Here is a 20,312-nt window from a genome sequence, read left to right as displayed (position 1 = left end):
ACCCTGCTTATTTAATTTATACACAGAGTACATCATGAGAAACACTGGGCTAGATGAAGCACAAGCTGGAATCAAGATTACTGGGAGAAATATCAATAACCTCAGATATGCAGATGATACCACCCTTATGGCAGAAAGTTAAGAGGAACTAAAGAGCCTCTTGATGAAAGTGAAAGAGGAGAGTGAAAATGTTGACTTAAAGCTCAACATTCAGAAAATGAAGATTATAGCATCTGGTCCCATCACTTCATGGGAAGTAGATAGGGAAACAGTGGAAGCAGTGTCAGACTTTATTTTTTGGGGCTCTAAAATCACTGCAGATGGTGATTGCAGCCATGAAATTAAAAGACATGTAATCCTTGGAAGGAAAGTTATGACCAACCTAGATAACATATTCAAAAGCAGAGACGTTACTTTGCCAACAAAGGTCCGTCTAGTCAAGGCTATGGTTTTTCCAGTGGTCATGTATGGATGTGAGAGTTGGACTGTGAAGAAAGCTGAGCGCCAAAGAATTGATGCTTTTGAACTGTGGTGTTGGAGAAGACTCTTGAGAGTCCCTTGGACTGCAAGGAGATCCAACCAGTCCATCCTGAAGGAGATCAGTCCTGGGTGTTCTTTGGAAGGAATGATGCTAAAGCTGAAACTCCAATACTTTGGTCACCTCATGCAAAGAGTTGACTCATTGGAAAAGACCGATGCTGGGAGGGATTGGGGGCAGGAGGAGAAGGGGACGACAGAGGATGAGATGGCTGGATGGCATCACCGACTCGACTGACATGAGTCCGAGTGAACTCCGGGAGTTGGTGATGAACAGGGAGGCCTGGCGTGCTGCAATTCATGGGGTCACAAAGAGTAGGACACGACTGAGCGACTGAACTGAACTGAACTGAAGGTGACTTCTCGGGTGGCAAGAGAACGAGGACCCTGTCTTCTCCCCTGGGGTCATGGCCCAAGAAGGCCCGCATCCTAGGCTGAGCACACATCTCTTCAGGTGGGCCCAGGAACCCCATCAGGTTCTCCCATAGTAACCCCTCTGATCCCTAGAGTGATTTGTCTTGGGACTGAGGGCCAAGGGTTAGGCCTGGGAGGGGACAGACAGTGCCCTAGGCACTCTAAAAAGAGGAAGAGTCATCCCCAGACAGAATTCCTGCCCAACCATCCAATCCTGGCTGAGAATGGAGACAAGGGCCTGTCACAGAGTCCAAGAGCAGCTGCCTGGCTTCTCAGATTCAAACCTTATCTGGACTCACTTCCCTCCTGAGCCCCAGACCAGTGCCTGGGACACAGGGAACAATTTGGAGTGCAGTGAGATGCCTAGTGGACAGAGGAGTGGGAGGACCCCACAGGTGCCACTTCCGCCCCCCATCTCTGAGCCAGGAAGTCCACAATTAGGGCCATACCTTGGGCAGCCACTTCCTAGAAAGTGACTTTCCCCGATGAGTCGTGCCCTCCCGTGACCCTGGCATCTGGAGTGCGCACCTCCGATAAGGAGCTGCTGGGAGTTTGTTTACATTGTGACTCTCGGTTAGAGTGAAGGCCGAGGCCTCAGCTGGCTCCTTGGAGCCCAGGTGGCAGTCTTGACCCCCCAGGAAACTTGTTTCCCAGGCCAAGCTGGCGTGTCTGCTGCCCTCTCTGGGACTGGGCCCTAGAGAGGGCCTAGTGCTCAGGAGAGCAGCTCCTCTCCATGGCCCAGGCGTGGCCTTGGCAGCCATCCTGATTCAGTGGCTCGAGGTAAGCTCCTCACAGAGACTCTTCAGAGCACTCACCTACCAGGTTCTTGGGGAGAGATGAGGCCTAGAGGAGGGTCCTTGCAGAGAAGAGACTGACGCTGTGTGCTAAGGCTGCCTGTGCACACCAGGTGCCACCTCACCCAGCAGCTGTTCACTGTTGTCGTCCAGTCACTAAGTCGTGTCAGACTCCTTGCGACCCCATGGACTGCAGCACGCCAGGCTTCCCTATCCATCATTATCTTCCAGGATTCGCTCAGACTCATGTCCATTGAGTCGGTGATGCCATCCAACCATCTCATCTTCTGTCGTCCCCTTCTCCTCCTGCTCTTAGTCTTTCCCAGCATCGGGGTCTTTTCCAGTGAGTTAGCTCTTCACATCAGGTGGCCAAGGTATTGGAGCTAGAGCTTCAGCATCGGTCCTTCCAATGAATATTCAGGGATGATTTTCTTTAGGATTGACTGGTGTAATCTCCTTGCAGTCCAAGGGACTGTCAAGAGTCTTCTCCAGCCTCACAATTCAAAAGCATCAGTTCTTCAACGCTTAGCCCTCTTTATGGTCCAACTGCCACATTTGTACATGGCTACTGGCAAAACCATAGCTTTGACTAGATGGACCTTTATCAGCAAAGTAATGTCTCTGCTTTCTAATATGCTATCTAGGTCTGTCATAGCCTTTCTTCCAAGGAGCAAGCATTTTTTAATTCCGTGGCTCAGCCAGGCGCACTGGTGCCAAATGGCCTGAGAAAGAGTGGGGACGATGGGAGCAGTGAGCTATTACCCATTCGTGGGGGAGCTCACCCACCGTGCTGAGGGTTGCGGAGTGGGAAAATTACCGTGCAGACTCCAGGAAGTAGAGGAGCAGAGTGAACAGTGGATTAGGTCAAGAGGGTCTAATTTCCTTTGACAAGCACGCCCCGTGCAGGCCTTGGGGCTGTGCCTACAAACTGCACCATTATCTCGTGTGCATTATGTGCGGGCCTAATAGCACATTAGGCTCCCTTGGGTGGGAGCCCATACCAAAGCCAGTGATATGACAACTCTCTCATGAAACTCCCCACACACTTCTAGAGGAACTGATTTTCTCTCAAGCTTCTCTGCAATTTTTCTCTTGTCATTTTCCTAAATATGTGTCTTTTCTCTCCGTCTTCTAGTCTAGGGATGCTCTTTGATCACTGGTGCCATGGGAATGGATTACTTGACAAATTCAGACAGCAAACATTTGCTTTCTAGCCAGATGACAGGCACAGAGGTAGGTGCTCTGGGCACAGACATTCAACAAGAATTTATTGAGCTTGTACTATGTGCCAAGCATGGCTCTAGACACTAGGGATATTGAATTGAATGAGATCAAGTCCCTACTCCCATGAAACATATTCTAGTGAAGACGGGCAACAACAAGGAAAGTGTCACACTGTGGTAACTATTCTGCAGAGAAATAAAATAGCTTGAGGTCAAGACAGTGTGGAGGTAGCAACTTTAGATTTTGTGTTCAAAGAATATCTCTCTAAAGGGGTAATAGTTTAACTTTCTAAATGACAGAAGGGGCAGCAATGTGCAAAACAGGGTGAAGAGCACCCCAGGCAGAAGGAATAGCTGGTGCACAGGTCTTGGGAAGAGAACAAACTCAGTATGTTTAAGGAAAAACGTTCCTGTGACTCCAGCATGGTGGCCAAGGGCAGAATGATAGAAAAAGCATCCAGTAAAATAGGCAAGGGTCAGATAGCGTGGGGCATTTGGGGCTTTAGCATTATGCCAAGGCAAGAGAGAGCCTTTGTATGACGTCATGCACAGAGGAGAAACGATTCCGTGTGCAATTTTTTTTTTCTGTAGCCCCTTTATTTTGCTGATCAACAGTTTGTTAGAAAAGCAGCTGCAGGTTTGTTACCTAAGGTCTGAGACAGTAGAAGAATCAAAGGTGTCACGTATTCACCTGTAAACAACTTTATGCCTGAACATCAGCTAATTCTGGAGGAAGTGGAGTCTTAGGATGCTTGCTCTCAAAGTGCTGCTTGGAGGTCTTAGGGTCTGGCATTTGTGTCCTACAGACAGTGCAGGTAGATATTAAGGCAGCTTTGGCAGCAGCCTTCTTGTCATGTCCTTGTTTCTTCTTTTGTCCAGCTTGCTTTTTGGCATTTTTCTGCTGAGACTGAATCTTCTGCTGTCCACGAGCCACATCCGGGCCGGGACAGTCTTGCGTCGGAGAGACCGCTCAGCACGAGAGGGCTTGCGGGGGGAGGTGGCCGGAGGGAGAGGAAGGGGAGCGCGCCCAGCACCGCTTCGGCCTCCTCCACGCGCCAAGGAGGGGAAAGGCGAGAGCCGGCAGCACAACAGCCCGCGACTCGCACCCGCCGCCGCCGCCGCCCTCCGTGGGCATTTTTAAATGCTCAGTGACTGCTCAGTCCATTTGCAGATTGGACTATGGTCCAAGCCAAGTCTTTCTGCAAGTGTGAAGCAAGAAGACCATGGGGAGGCCAGAGCAGGAGGATGATCCAGGAGAGACGAACAAGGGTGGTGGTGGTATCAGTGGAAAGAACAAGGAGTGGATCCAGGCAGAGGATGGAGGGAAAGCCAAACAGAGCTAAACAAGACACACTGGCTGCAGAATGGGGGAACATATTTGCAACTCATGTCTGATAAAGCACTTATATGTAGAATATAAGTTTAAGCAAAGAATGTTTAAAACTCAATAATAAGAAGACAACACATTCTCTAAGGGTCAGACTTGAATGGCTGTTTTACATCTTCTTTGGTATAAGAAACATGCAAACTAGAACCATAATGAAATACTGCCACACATCTACTAGGGAGGCAAAATGAAAAAGATTATACCAAGTATGAGCAATGGTATGGAACAAATGGAATGCTCCTAAGCTACTGACAGGAATGTAAAATGATACAACTACTTTGGAAAATGTTTTGGCATTTTCCTAAAAAGTTAAATATGCACCTACCATATAACCTAAGCTTTCCATTCTTAGGTATGTAAGCAAAATAAATGAAAGGATGTGTCCATGCAGACTTGTACATGAATGCTTATTGCTGCTTACTTTGTAAAAGCCAGAAACTGGAAGCAACAAAAATGACCATTAATAAGAGAATTGATAAAAAAGATAGTAGGATATCTATACAGTGAAATACCACTTGGCAGAAAAAAGGAATGAACTAGGTAACATGGAGTAAACATTCTCCTCCCTGTCTCTCCCTGTAAATCAACATTAAAACCTGGACTGAATGTGTGAAAGACTTTCAAGAATAAATATCAGGGACATCCCTGGCAGTCCAGAGGTTAAGACTTCACCTTCCAGCGCAGGGGTTGTGGTTTGACCCCTGGTCCAGGAGCTGAGATCCCACATGCCTTGGGGCCAAAAAGCCAAAACACGACAAACAAACAGTATTGTAACAAAGTCAATAAAGACTTTAAAAATGGTCCACATTAAAAAAAAAATTCTTTTAAAAAGTTGTAAGAAAAAAGAGTAAATATCAATAGTGGGTGAACTGGGAAAGAAAACCAGAATTTGGAGTATCATTGACATGGGGATGAGTTTCTTGTTTTCCCTCCAATATTTCTTGGCTGGGCTCCCCGGGTGGTTCAGTGCTAAGGAATCTGCCAGCCAATGCAGGAGATGGCGGCTTGGATCCCTGGGTCAGGAAGATCCACTGGAGAAGGAAATGACAACTCACTCCAGTATTCTTGCCTGGAAGATCCCATGGACAGAGGAGCCTGGTGGGCTACAGTCCATGGGGTTGCAAAGAGTCAGACACGACTTAGTAACTAAACAGCAACATTCCCTGGCCAGACTCAAAGCAGCCTGGAACTTTCAGGTGAAAGTGGGCAACTGGGCCATAGACAGTGAAAACTCTAGGAGAACCCTTCTAGTTTGGGTTTGAAGAATGGGAAAGGAACTCCTAATGTTCAGAGTGAGTGAAGAAACACCGCTTTAAAACTTTTTCTCTGCTCCTCCTGCCCCAGCCACCTAATATTCCTGCTACAGTGATATCTGAGGCATTAAGGCACCAAAAATTCTTAAGGAAGAGACACTTTCATTCTGATTGCAGGTGTATCAAGAGATTGGGACAAATCTAACTGCTCTCCTCTTTCACTTGCTCTGTTTCTCTTTTCTCCATCCTTTTGCCACTTAGCCCTGGGTGAGGGCACAGCTGTAGGAAGTACACAACAAAGCAAAGCAACTAAAGAACCAAAAGGAGAATCAGAAAGAGGAGCCCCAGAGAGCCCCGAAGTACCAGGGAAATTGTGGAGAAGGCCCTTGGGAAATTAATTCCATAAAATTGTTTATGAACTGTGCTCTCACCCCCAAGATGAGCGTGCATGGATTCAATCCTCAGCAGCACATCCAAGACCGGAGGACTAAACTGAACCACCGCCTGTTCTCAGAATTACCACTAGAGGGTGCACGTACAGGACAAATCTAAACAGCACCAGAAAGGTTTTGAAAGTGGAATTTGCCTTGAAACCACAATCCACAGAAGGCTATTCAGGATTGGTGGCTCAAGCCCAGGAGCCAATTGCCTGCTAAAATATACATGTCAGCGTTCTCCATAGTATTCAAATAGGTCCCGGAATCTCATAAAATTCAAATGTCCAGGACTTAAAATTGTTTGGCATAAAAAGATCCAGGAAAACCTCGACTTGCATGGTAACATATGACCAAAAGGGGCCAACAGTGAGATATTAAAATTAAGTGACAAAGACTTTAAACTGCTATAATGAAAATGCTCCAAAAGGTAAAGGCTAACACTCCTGAAATGAATGAAAGTTTTTACAGATAAATAAAAGATAAATAGAGAAACTAAAATTTTAGAACTTAAAAATATGAGCCAAAATCAAATACTCACTAGATAAGCTCAAGAGCAGAACAGCAACGACAGAGAAGTCAGTAAGTAAACTTGAAGGTAGGCCAGTACAAAATTATCCAGTTTGGGTAACAGTGAGAAAAAGATTTTAGAGCCTCAAAGTCCTAGAAAGTCTATCACTGGAGATCCATAAAGAGAGGAGAAAGAGTGCAATGAAGGCAAAAATAATGGCTGAAAACTTGCAAAATATGACGAATGACATAAACCTCTGGGTTCAAACACCTCAGCAAGTCCCAAAAAGGGTAAACCAAAGAAATTCATGCCTGTATGTATCATAATGAAACTGTTGAAAACTTCAGACTACATAACATCACATAGATGTGTATGTGTGTATTTCACTATTGTTATTGTTCAGTTGTGTCCAATTCTTTGCGACCCCATGAACTGCAGCATGCCAGGCTTCCCTGTTCTCAAACTCATGTCCATTGAGTTGGTGATGCCATCCAAGGATCTCATCCTCTGTCGTCCCCTTCTCCTCCTGCCCTGAATCTTTCCCAGCATCAGGGTCTAAGTCGGCTCTTCACATCATATGGCTGAAGTGTTGGAGTTTCAGCTTCAGCATCAGTCCTTCCAATGAATATTTAGGATTGACTGGTTTGATCTCCTTGCAGTCCAAGGGACTCTCAAGAGTCTTCTCCAACACCACAGTTCAAAAGCATCAATTCTTTGGTGCTCAGCCTTCCTTATGGTCCAACTCTCACATCCATACATGGCTACTGGAAAAACCATAGCTTTGACTAGACAGACTTTTGTTGGCAAAGTAATGTCTCTGCTTTTTAATATGCTGTCTAAGTTTGTCATAACTTTTCTTCCAAGGAGCAAGCATCTTTTAATTTCATGGCTGCAGTCACTATCTGCAGTGTTATATGCTACATATTTGTGTGTAAATACTTTAAAATATGTATATATTTTGATATATGTATATGCATACACACATAGACACATATCTGCCAGAAGAAAACATCCCATTGTGGAAGCCCAAATGAAGAGGATCACATCTTCAAAGTACAAGAGCAAAAGAACCATCAACCAGAATTAGATACAGTTCTGTATCCAATAAAAGAGTGAAGGTGAAATTTTCAGATGAAGGAAATCTGAGAGAATTCCTTGACAGCAGACCTATTCTAAAATAATTTCCAGAATTTTTTCAGATAGACTGGAAATAGTACCAAAAGTATACTTGGAGTGAATGAAGGAAGACCAACAGAATGGTAAAATATGGGTTAATTTAACATTCTACTCTTTTGCTCTTGAGTTCTTTAAAAAAATTTATATTTAAAACAAAAATTGTGACATTTTCAGATGGTATGTTCAATGTATGTACATATAATATGTAAGAAAAATACAACAGAAAGAAGGGAGAATAAAGGAAGCTATACGGTGGTTAGTTTTTACATTCTAAAATGGTAAAAATATCTATCCTAAGCAAGCCTAAAAAGGAAATATGTATCTTGTAATCCCTAGAGTAACCACTAAAAAAAGAGAGAGGTAGTTAAAAACACAACAGATGCATTTAACTGGAATGCTTAGAGAGATGTTCAAACAAGCCAGACAAACTCGGGATAAAGGGAACAGAGGAGGGAAAACAGAAAATAAATAATAAAATCTCTAGATATAAATCCAACCATATCAATAATTACAGTAAGTGTAACCAGACTAGGAGAGATGTGGTGGAGCAGGGAGCGCCAAATGCTTATCTCTACACAAAAGCAGCAGATAAACTGGCAGACCTGTCAGAACTGGCTTTATTGGAACTCTGGATACTTACCAAGATTTTACAGCAACTAGAAAAACACTTGGGCTTCCCGATGGCTCAGTGGTAAAGAATCCACCTGCAATGCAGCAACCTCAGGAGACTTGGGTTAGATCCCTGGGTCAGGAAGATCCCCTGCAGAAGGAAATGGCGACCCCCTTCAGTATTTTTGCCTGGAGAATTCCACAGACAGAGAGCCTGGTGAGCCACAGTTCATGGAGTTGCAGAGTTGGACACAACTGAATGACTAAGCAAGCAAGCAAGAGGAATACTCCATCAAGAAAAACAAAACAAAAACAAAATGCTAAGTCTTGATAGGAGAATTTTGTGGTGTTTTAACTTACCAAGGTGAGTAAGCCTTGTGAATCCTTTCTCCTCAGCCTGGTGAAGGCCTTGAAGACAGCAGCCTGAATTCTCAGTTCAGTTCTTAGTACCAGAGGGAGCAGAATGGGCTGGGTTCTGAAGGAACTGCTGCATTGCAGGTGGATTCTTTACCACTGAGCCATCGGGAAGCCCAAGTGTTTTTCTAGTTGCTGTAAAATCTTGGTAAGTATCCAGAGTTCCAATAAAGCCAGTTCTGACAGGTTTTCCAGTTTATCTGCTGCTTTTGTGTAGAGATAAGCATTGGGCGCTCCCTGCTCCGCCACATCTCTCCTAGTCTGTTTACACTTTTGTTTGTTTTGATCTATATTTTCAGCTACACAGGGGACATTCTCAAGGGTAAATCATATGGTAAGACATAAAACCAGTCTTAGTGACTTTAAGATTAAAATTATACCAAGTGTCTTTTTCCTTCCCCCGCTGTGTCATGTGGCATGTGGGATCTTAGTTTCCTGACCCAACCGGGAATGGAATCTGTGTCCCCTGCAGTGGAATCGAGGAGTCTTAGCCACTAGACCAGCAGAGAAGTCCCATACCAAGTATCTTTTGGATCACTTGGTTTAGTTAAGTCACTCCGTTGTGTCTGACTCTTTGCAGCCCCATGAACCGCAGCACACCAGGCCTCCCTGTCCATCACCAACTTCCGGAGTTCACCCAAACCCATGTACACTGAGTCGGTGATGCCGTCCAATCATCTCATCCTCTGTCGTCAGCTTCTCCTCCTGCCCTCAATCTTTCCCAGCATCAGGGTCTTTTCCAATGAGTCAGCTCTTTGCATCAGGTGGCCAAAGTATTGGAGTTTCAGCTTCAACATCAGTCCTTCCAATGAACACCCAGGACTGATCTCCTTTAGGATGGACTGGCTGGATCTTCTTGCAGTCCAAGGGACTCTCAAGAGTCTTCTCCAACACCACAGTTCAAAAGCATCAATTCTTCAGTGCTCAGCTTTCTTCACCATCCAACTCTCCTATCTATACATGACCACTGGAAAAACCATAGCCTTGACTAGATGGACCTTTGTTGGCAAAGTAATGTCTCTGCTTTTCAATATGCTGTCTAGGTTGGTCATAACTTTCCTTCCAAGGAGTAAGTGTCTTTTAATTTCATGCCTTCAATCACCATCTGCAATGATTTTAGAGCCCCCCAAAATAAAGTCAGCCACTGTTTCCACTGTTTCGCCATCTATTTGCCATGAAGTGATGGGACCAGATGCCATGATCTTCATTTTCTGCATGTTCAACTTTAAGCCAACTTTTTCACTCTCCTCTTTCACTTTCATCAAGAGGCTCTTTAGTTCCTCTTCACTTTCTGCCATAAGGGTGGTGTCATCTGCATATCTGAGGTTCTTGATATTTCTCCCGGCAATCTTGATTCCAGCTTGTGCTTCTTCCAGCCCAGCATTTCTCATGATGTACTCTGCATATAAGTTAAATAAGCAGGGTGGCAATATACAGACTTGATGTACTCCTTTTCCTATTTGGAACCTGTCTGTTGTTCCATGTCCAGTTCTAACTGTTGCTTCCTGACCTGCATACAGGTCTCTCAAGAGGCAGGTCAGGTGGTCTGGTATTCCCAGCTCTTTCAGAATTTTCCACAGTTTATTGTGATCCACACAGTCAAAGGCTTTGGCATAGTCAATAAAGCAGAAATAGATATTTTTCTGGAACTCTCTTGCTTTTTCCATGATCCAGCGGATGTTGGCAATTTGATCTCTGGTTCCTCTGCCTTTTCTAAAATCAGCTTGAACATCTGGAAGTTCAACGTTCACATATTGCTGAAGCCTGGCTTGGAAAATTTTGAGCATTACTTTATAGCGTGTGAGATGAGTGCAATTGTGCAGTAGTTTGAGCATTCTTTGGCATTGCCTTACTTTGGGATTGGAATGAAAACTGACCTTTTCCAGTCCTGTGGCCACTGCTGAGTTTTCCAAATTTGCTGGCATACTGAGTGCAGCACTTTCACAGCATCATCTTTCAGGATTTGAAATAGCTCAACTGGAATTCCATCACCTCCACTAGCTTTGTTCATAGTGATGCTTCCTAAGGCCCACTTGACTTCATATTCCAGGATGTCTGGCTCTAGGTGAGTGATCACACCATCGTCATTATCTGGGTCGTGAAGATCTTTTTTGTACAGTACTTCTGTGTATTCTTGCCACCTCTTCTTAACATCTTCTGCTTGTTAGGTCCATACCATTTCTGTCCTTTATTGGGCACATCTTTGCATGAAATGTTCCCTTGGTATCTCTAATTTTTTTGAAGAGATCTCTAGTCTTTCCCATTTTGTTGTTTTCCTCTATTTCTTTGCACTGATCACTAAGGAAGTCATTCTTATCTCTCCTTGCTATTCTTTGGAACTCTGCATTCAGATGGGTATATCCTTCCTTTTCTCTTTTGCCTTTCACTTCTTTTCACAGCTATCTGTAAGGCCTCCTCAGACAGCCATTTTGCTTTTTTGCATTTCTTTTCCATGAGGATGGTCTTAATCCCTGTCTCCTGTACAATGTCACAAACCTCCATCCATAGTTCATCAGGCACTCTATCAGATCTAGTCCCTTAAATCTATTTGTCACTTCCACTGTATAATCATAAGGGATTTGATTTAGGTCATACCTGAATGATCTAGTGGTTTTCCCTACTTTCTTCAATGTAAATCTGAATTTGGCAATAAGGAGTTAATGATCTGAGCCACAGTCAGCTCCCGGTCTTGTTTTTGCTGACTGTATAGAGCTTCCCCATCTTTGGCTGCAAAGAATATAATCAATCTGATTTCGGTGTTGACCATCTGGTGATGTCCACGTGTAGAGTCTTCTCTTGTGTTGTTGGAAGAGGGTGTTTGCTATAACCATTGTGTTCTCTTGGTAAAACTCTATTAGCCTTTGCCCTGCTTCATTCTGTACTCCAAGGCCAAATTTGCCTGTTACTGCAAGTGTTTCCTGACTTCCTACTTTTGCATTCCAGTCCCCTATAATGAAAAGGACATCTTTTTTGAGTGTTAGTTCTAAAAGGTCTTGTAGGTCTTCACAGAACCATTCAACTTCAGCTTCTTCAGCATTACTGGTTGGGGCATAGGCTTGGATTACCGTGATATTGAATGGTTTGCCTTGGAAACAAACCGAGATCATTCTGTCATTTTTGAGATTGCATCCAAGTACTGCCTTTTGGACTCTTGTTGACCATGATGGCTACTCCATTTCTTCTAATGGATTCCTGCCCACAGTAGTAGATATAATGGTCATCTGAGTTAAATTCACCCATTCCAGTCCATTTTAGTTTGCTGATTCCTAGAATGTTGATGTTCACTCTTGCCATCTCTTGTTTGACCACGTCCAATTTGCCTTGATTCATGGACCTAACACTCCAGGTTCCTATGCAATATTGCTCTTTATAGCATCGGACCTTGCTTCTATTGCCAGTCCCATCCACAACGGGGTGTTGTTTTTGTTCTGGCTTCATCCCTTCATTCTTTCTGGAGTTGTTTCTCCATTGATCTCCAGTAGCATATTGGGCACCTACCGACCTGGGGAGTTCCCCTTTCAATATCCTATCTTTTTTGCCTTTTCATACTGTTCATGGGGCTCTCAAGGCAAGAATACTGAAGTGGTTTGCCACTGGACCACAGTGGTACAAAACTAGAAATCAACAACACAAGGAAAGCTGGAGACTACACACAGTGGAAACCAAACAGCACACCCCTGAACAACCGAGAAAATCAAAGGGGAAATCAAAGAATATCGCAGAACAGATGAAAACAAACACAATTCACCAAAACCTACGGGATTCTGCAACGCTGTTCTAAGAGGATTTTATGGTGATAAATGCAGTGTTAAGAAATTAGAGGGCCTTCCCTGGTAGTTCCGTCTTCCTTGGTGGCTCAGACGGTAAAGACTCTGCCTGCAATGTGGGAGACCCAGAAGTCCTTGGGTCGAGAAGATTCCCTGGAGAAGAGAATGGCAACCCTCTCCAGTACTCTTGCCTGGAGAATCCCATGGACAGAGGAGCCTGGTGGGCTACAGTCCATGGGGTCTCTGAGAGTCAGACACAACTGAGCAGCAAACTCTTAAGGATGCATCCCTGGTGGTCCAGTGGCTGAGACTCCCTATACCCAGTGCAGGAAGCCTGGGTTTGATCCCTGATCAGGGAACTATTAATAGACCGCACTTGCTGTAACTAAGGGTTCAAATGTTACAACTAAAGATCCTGCATGTTGCAACTAAGACCTGGCACAGCCAAGTAAGTAAATAAATAAAAAAGAAAGAGAAAAAGTGCTCATTCAAAAAAGAAAGAAAGAAAAGAAATTAGAAACATTGTAAATAAAAGCTTAGCTTTTACCTCAAGGAACTAGAAAAAGAAGAGCAAATTAAAGTTTAAAGTTAGCAGAAGGAAGAAAATAATAGATCATAGTAGAAAATAAATGAAAATAATAGAAATAAATGAAATAGAGATCAGAAAAACAATAGTAAAGATCAGTGAAACTAAGAGCTGCTTTATAAAAAGATAAGCAAAATTTGACAAATCTTTAGTGAGACTAGTAGGGAAAAAAAGAGGACTCAAATAAAATAAAAAATAAAAGACAAGAAATAATAGGTCACACTACAGAAACACATACAATCATAAGAGACTACTATGAATATACCAATAAGTTAGATAGCCTAGAAGAAAGGGATAATTTCCTAGAATCATACAACCTATCAAGACTGAACAAGGGAGAACTAGCAAGTCTGAACAGGCCAATAAAAGTAAGGAAGTTGAACCAGCAATCAAAAACCTCCCAATATAGAAATCTCAAGGGCAAGATGGCTTCACAGGATTATTCTACCAAACAACTAAAGAGGAACCCCAAGCCATCTCCAACTCTTCTCAAAAACGGAAGGAGAGGGAACACTCCCAAATTCATTTTACGAGGCCAGCATTACCCTGACACCAAAGCCACATAAGCACACCACAAGAAAAGAAAGTTATGGATGAAAATCCCTGGTGCATACAGAGGCAAACATTCTCAACAAAAATTAGCAAACTTAATTGAAGAACTCATTATAAAGGTTATATACCATGGCCAAGTGAGATTTATCCCTGGGATACAAGGATGGTTCAACAAATGCAAGTCAAAAAATGTGATAGCTCACATTAATAGAATGAAATAAAGCATATGATCATCTCAATAGATGCACAAAAGGCGTCTGACAAACTTCAACACCCCTTCATGATAAAAACCCTCAACTGGTTGGGTGTAGAAGGGACACACCTGCATGTCATAAAGGTCATATACAGCAAACCCACAGCTGGCATTATAATTGATAGAGAAAAACGGAAGGCTTTTCCGGTAAGGTAAGGACCAGGGTAAGGGTGCCCATTCTCACCACTCTTATTCAACACAGTACCCTAAGTTCTACCTAGAGCACTCAGGCAAAACAAAGAAAGAAAAGGCATACAAACTAGAAAGGACGAGGTAAAGTTATTGCTATTTTCTGGTTCTATGATCTTTTATACTGAAAACCCCAAAGACTCAACGTAAAATTTTCCTGGATTTAATCAATGAATTTTGTAAAGTTGCAGGATATGAAATCAATGCACAGAAATAAGCTGCTTTTCTATACACTAAAACGTCTGTAAAAGAAAGTGTCTCATTCACAATAGCATCAAAACAATAAAATAACTGCTATTATGGCAATTATGTTGTAATATAACTGTACCAAGTCAATACATTGCACACCTTAAATTTATACAGTATTGTGTTTCAAATATAACTCAATGAAAATAAAAATTTTAAAACCTTACTATAATGCTACTGTAATCAAAAAGAGTATGGTACTGACACAAAGATAGCACATATCTTATTCAAATTTATACACATATATATTTGGAACAGAATTGACAGTACTAAAACAAATTCTTACATTCATAGTCAATTTGTTTTTAGTAAAGGTGTCAGGTCAATTCAATTGTATTTACAACAAATGGTGCTAGGACAGTTGATTATCTACATTCATGAAGAAGTTATATAATTACCTCACATAAATATTCAAAATGGATCATAGACATAATTGTAAGAGCTAAAGCTATAAAGTGTTTAGAAGCAAACACAGGAGAATATCTTTAAGCAAAGAGCTCTGAGCTACACTACCAAAACCACAATCCATAAGTGAAAAATTGACAAATTAGACCTCAAAATATAAAACTTTTGCTTTTCAAAAGACATCATCAAGAAAATGAAAAGTTAAGCTTAAGATCTGAAAATATTTGAAATCCTATATTGGATAAAGGACACACCTAATGTATAAAGAACTCAGAAAGCAGAGGAAAGAAAACCAAGAAATGAGAGAACAGAAAACGACCAGAAAGAAATGGAAGATTGAAGCCACAATATATCAACAATTACATTAGATGCAGATATTTCAGCATCATTAGCTACTAGATAAATGCAAATTACAACTATGAGGAGGTACCACTACACATCTGTTGGGAGAAAATAAAAAATATTGGCAAGACCAAGTATTGGCAAGGAAATGGAGCAACTAGAATTCTCATACATTTCAGATGGAAGTACAAAATGACACAGCCACTCTGGAAAAGAATTTGACAGTTTCTTATAAAGTTAAACAACATTTATTCTGTGATCCAGCGATCCTCCTTCCAGGTACTTATCCTAGATAGATGAAGATGTATTACATGTTCACACAAACATCTGTGCCCAAATGTTTATAGCTGTTTTATTTATAGCTGTCAAATACTGGAAGCAACTCAGATATGCACCGAGTGAATGGATAAACAAACTCAGACACCCATGCAATGAAATACTACTCTTCAAAAAAAAGAAAGGGAGGGAGGGAAGAAAGAAAAGGAAAAGAGAAAGAAAGAAAAGAAAAAGTAGGAAGGAAAGAGAGAAATGAACCCACAATTTGGGTGAATTTCTTAGTTATCGTGCTGAGTAAAGGAAACTGATCTCAGAAGGCTACATGCTGTCTGATTCCACTAATATGACATTCTCGAAAAGAGGAAACTATGTTGATGGAGATCAGATCGTTAGTTCCCAGACATTCGGGGGGGAGATAGCATCAAGGAGTTTTCTGTTCTGTATTCTGATTCTGTGGTGTTGGTTACTCAAATCCATACCCATGTTAAAATTCATAGAGCTGTTCACCAAAAAGCTTTCCCCCCTCCCTGGGTGGGGGGGACTTTTTTGGTGGTCCAGTGGTTAGAAATCCATCTTGCAAAGCAGGAGACACGGGTTCGATCCCTGGTCATGGAACTAAGATCCCACATGTGGCGGAGGAACTAAGCTCTTACTGCTGCATCCAGAGAGTCCACACACCACAACAAAAGATCCCACATGACGGAGTAAGAATCCCGTGCGCCTCAGTGGGGGCCTGATGCAGCCAAATAAATAGATATTTTTATTTTAAAAGTTTTTTGTTTTACTGTAAGTTAACTTAAATATAAATCTAAATAAATAAAAATAAACAAAGAATAAACTAGCTGACCCTGAACCACGCTGGGTTAGGGATCCGATTCCGCCATATAGCCAAAACCTGAATATAACTTTTGACTGCCCCCACACATGACTACTAATATCCTACTGTTGCCTGGAAACCTCACAGATAACACAAACAGTTGATTCACACACACACACACACACACACACACACACACACACATATTTTTGTTTTTGTTTGCCAGCACCTGGAAGCTTGTGGGATCTTAGCTCCTCAATCAGGAATCAAGCTCTTCCCCCTGCAGTGGAAACACCTAGCCCGAACTACTAGACCTCCAAGGAATTTCCTAACACATATTTTCTATAAGCATTATGTACTGTATTCTTAGAATAAAGTAAGTTAGAGAAAAGTAATGTTACTAAGAAAATAGTAAGGAAGACAGAATACATTTACAGCACATAGGTGTATTTATTTTTTAAAATCTTCATTAAGTGGATTCATTGCCAAGTTCAAACCCAGGCTGTTCAAAAGCCAGCCGTACTGATGTATACAGTCAGTTCAGTCACTCAGTCCAACTCTTTGCGACACCATGGACTGCAGCATGCCAGGCTTCCCTGTCCAACATCAACTCCCGGAGCTTACTCAAACTCACGTCTATCAAGTCAGTGATGCCATCCAACCATCTCATCCTCTGTCATCCCCTTCTCCTCCCACCTTCAATCTTTCCCAGGATCATGGTCTTTTCCAATGAGTAGTTTTTCACATCAGGTGGCCAAAGTTGATGTATACAACAATATGATAAATCGCAAAGTAATTCTGCCAAGACAAAGGAGCCAGTCCTAGGATGATCCCATTTTTATAAAATTCTAGAAAATGCAAACTAATCTATAGTGACAGAAAGCAGATTCATGACTGCCTAGGGGAGGAAAGGCCCAAAAGAAAAAGTGGAGGAAAGGATTGCTAACTGGCACAATGAAACTTTTAGGGGTGATTGATCTGTTCAGTCTCTCGGTTATGGTGATGGTTTCACAGAAGCAAACATATTCCAAATTTATTAAATTGCCCAATTTAACTAAGTTCAGTTTCTCCTTTGTTAATGATACCTCAGTAAAGCTGTAGAATAAAATACAGTGGTTGCCCTCAAGGAGCACAGGTTCCGGTGACAAGGAAATGGACAGTTCTGTGACCCAGAGTTACAGGAATAGAAACTGTGGGAGCCAAAGCTGGAACACCCCCACCCACCCCAAGCCCCACCCAACTCAGACACCCTCCTGCAGCTGGTTACCGCTAACACTTTAACTTTGCATCCGCAGCCTGAGTGACAGATTGCTCTCCCAGCATGTATCTTTTGTCCTCATTCCATATCCCAACCATTCACAAGCTGTGTGACTTTGAGCTAGTTACTTGGCCCTCTCTAACCCTCACTTTCCTCACCTATGAAAGATGGGTAATTAAAGTCCCCACCTGGCAAAGTGAAAAAGACCAAGGCTATAAAGTAGGAACATATCCCCAGCTGACTGGAGGATACATTTGGGAAAATCTTGCTTTACACATCATGAATACACACACACACACACACACACACACACACACACATATTTACACCATGCATGTAACACTTCTGATCAGAGAAAAAGAAAGAACTGCAACTCTGGGTTAGGACAGCACAGTCCTAAGTAAGGTTGGGTACCTTCTCATCCCACTTACTTCCTAGGGCTGGGAGTGCCCCATTTTGGTTATAGTTGGGGACACAAGAGCCTCTGAGAGGTCACTGACAGCAGAGCTGGGAGTCCAGACACCGAGCTCAGTGTTCTAACAGCAAGGGTGGATCTTGGGGACCGAGGCCCGGTGAAGAACCAGAAAAATTGTCACTTGGGGGCTGGAGATGGGAAAGTAGGGGAGATGGTGAAGTGGGAAGCTATTTTAAGAGCCGCAGCACGCTGCATTGTAGAGGCAGGATGAGAAGGCAGGAGGGAACGAATGAGCCAGGCTCGTTACACACCTTCATTCCCTGCATCTGATCACTCTGCCCTCTGACGCGTGTGGATTGCCAGCACTGTGCTGGGATCTGAGGGGGGAGTCGGGCAGGCCCCTCCCCACCGCTGAGCTAGCCCTGACGCAAGCCTGAGGGTGAGAAGAGAAAAGGGACGCTTGGACACAATCTGAGTTCTGCCAGTGCATTTGGGGCAAGGCCATTGGCCATACTCACCCTTGTCCCCTGGATTTGTTCTCGCTGCCCACCGGGCCAATGTTTAGGGTGGAATCAAGAAGCTGTGAGATAGGGAGGGGTCAAGAGAAGGACTTGAGGTGGAAGACAGGTCATCTCTACTTCCCCTTGGCCTTTCAGGTTCAAGGTCCCACCTGACCTCTTCCCTTGACTGAACTCAGATAACTGCTGAGACTCAACTGGGTAGGCCCCCAGAAATATAATGGCCCCTTCGCAGAAGACAGGACTTGGTCCGAGGACTTCTCTGTCTCCATCTGGGGGTTGAGCCGATCGGCATAAGGTTAGGGAAGGTTTGGCGGTAAGAGGTGGGAACAGTGGGTTTTAGAATTAACACCTGTCAGCCACCAGAGGGCAGTGTTAGGGCATGTGAATACCCCAAGAAACTCTGTCCCTCAGCTGGGGGACAGTAGAGAGAGCTTGGTTTCCTTTAGCCCAGATTTCCGTGTCAGACCGTTTTCATTTGTTTCCTGATGTCTAAAGCACCTTAAACTCTTAGGACCACTATATGTGCAGAGGCTTCAATGGCAACCTTGCCGCCAGTCACCGTATCCGGTTTCAGTAGGAATTATTAGGGAAATACCCGAGTCAGCCAGTAGAGGGAGCCAAGAGGCTGAGATCGTGGGTCCCCCGGTGAAAAGAGCTGAGGTCCCCAAACCTCTAGGAAATCGCTCTGTATAACAAAGAACTGGAATTGGGTGAGTAGGGAAGGGGAGCTGGCAAGATGGTACGAGGTTGGAGACGAGGGTCTTGAAAAAGGAGATGGAGAAGCGGAAAATCCACTACATGACTTCAAAGACCAGGAACACTAGGGCTTCTGTCTTAGAGGTCCGGGTGGCTGATCAGCCTTGCTGTGTGAACAGGATTCAGTGGAAAGGGCTGCATGCTAGGAGCTGCACTCAGAGAGTATCTGGATAGACCACAAATTGCAGGAGCAGGGAGCCAGCGGCGGTCCTGCGAACACAAGCCCCTGGAACCTGCGGCTACCTTGGCAAAGACCGTGGGTGGGCAGATGGGAGCTGGCGCCTGCTCTTCCAGGTCTCAGGAGCCAGGCGAGACTAGCATTCACTCATCTCTGAGTTACAGGAGAGGGCTCCCGGGCCATGAAGCAGCAGGCGAGGAGATAGGGGGCAGGGACCTTAGGTCCACGCAAGAAGCCGCAGGGGTGGAAGAAGACAGAGATCAGGCTCCCACATGATGGGATTCTGCTCCCTCCAGCCCATCCCACACCATTCCCCTGTATCACACAGACCCAAATTCAAGCCACCGACGCTAGAGAATAGCCTCCTAACTGATTTCCTTGATTAAACAGTACCCTCATCTGTTTCTACACAGAACACTGGAGTGGGTAGCCAGTCCCTTCTGCAGGGAGTCTTCCCAACCCAGGAATCGAACCCAGGTCTCCCACATTACAGGCAGATTCTTTACCATCTGAGCCACGAGGGAAGCCTGGCACATAGAGGTGCTCAGTAAATAGTTTTTGAACAAATCAGTGTTCAGCCAACTCTATACAGTAAGTTTGATTATCACTGCCAATTTATAGAAAGGGAAACTGAGGCCTAGAAAGGTTAGTTAACTTGCCCAAAGAATGGGCAATAGAATTTGGACTCGGGCAGCCTGACTTTTGGCACTAGTGGTAAAGAATCTGCCTGCCAGTGCAGGAAGCATAAGAGGCACGGGTTCGATCCCTGGGTGGGGAAGATCCCCTGGAGGAGGGCATGGCAACCCACTCCAATATTCTTGCCTGGAGAATCCCATGGATAGGAGAACCTGGAGGGCTCCAGTCCGCAGGATCGCAAAGAGTCAGACATGACTGAAGCGACTTCGCACATAGCCTGACCTTCACACTTACACCTTGACCTGGTGGTTGTTTTCCTCCACCTTTGTCCAGCACTCACCACAGTTTACAGTTTTTCTGTCT

General features: G+C 43.8%; 1 pseudogene; it reads right to left on the bottom strand.

Moving 5' to 3' along the window:
* Positions 1 to 3,577: 3,577 nt before the first annotated feature.
* LOC138086214 (zinc finger protein 706 pseudogene) lies at positions 3,578 to 4,103 on the bottom strand (annotated as a pseudogene).
* Positions 4,104 to 20,312: the final 16,209 nt, after the last annotated feature.

Source organism: Capricornis sumatraensis, chromosome 9 (genome assembly GCF_032405125.1).
Source record: "Capricornis sumatraensis isolate serow.1 chromosome 9, serow.2, whole genome shotgun sequence".
Taxonomy (NCBI): domain Eukaryota; kingdom Metazoa; phylum Chordata; class Mammalia; order Artiodactyla; family Bovidae; genus Capricornis; species Capricornis sumatraensis.
This window is presented reverse-complemented; position numbering and strand designations above follow the sequence as displayed.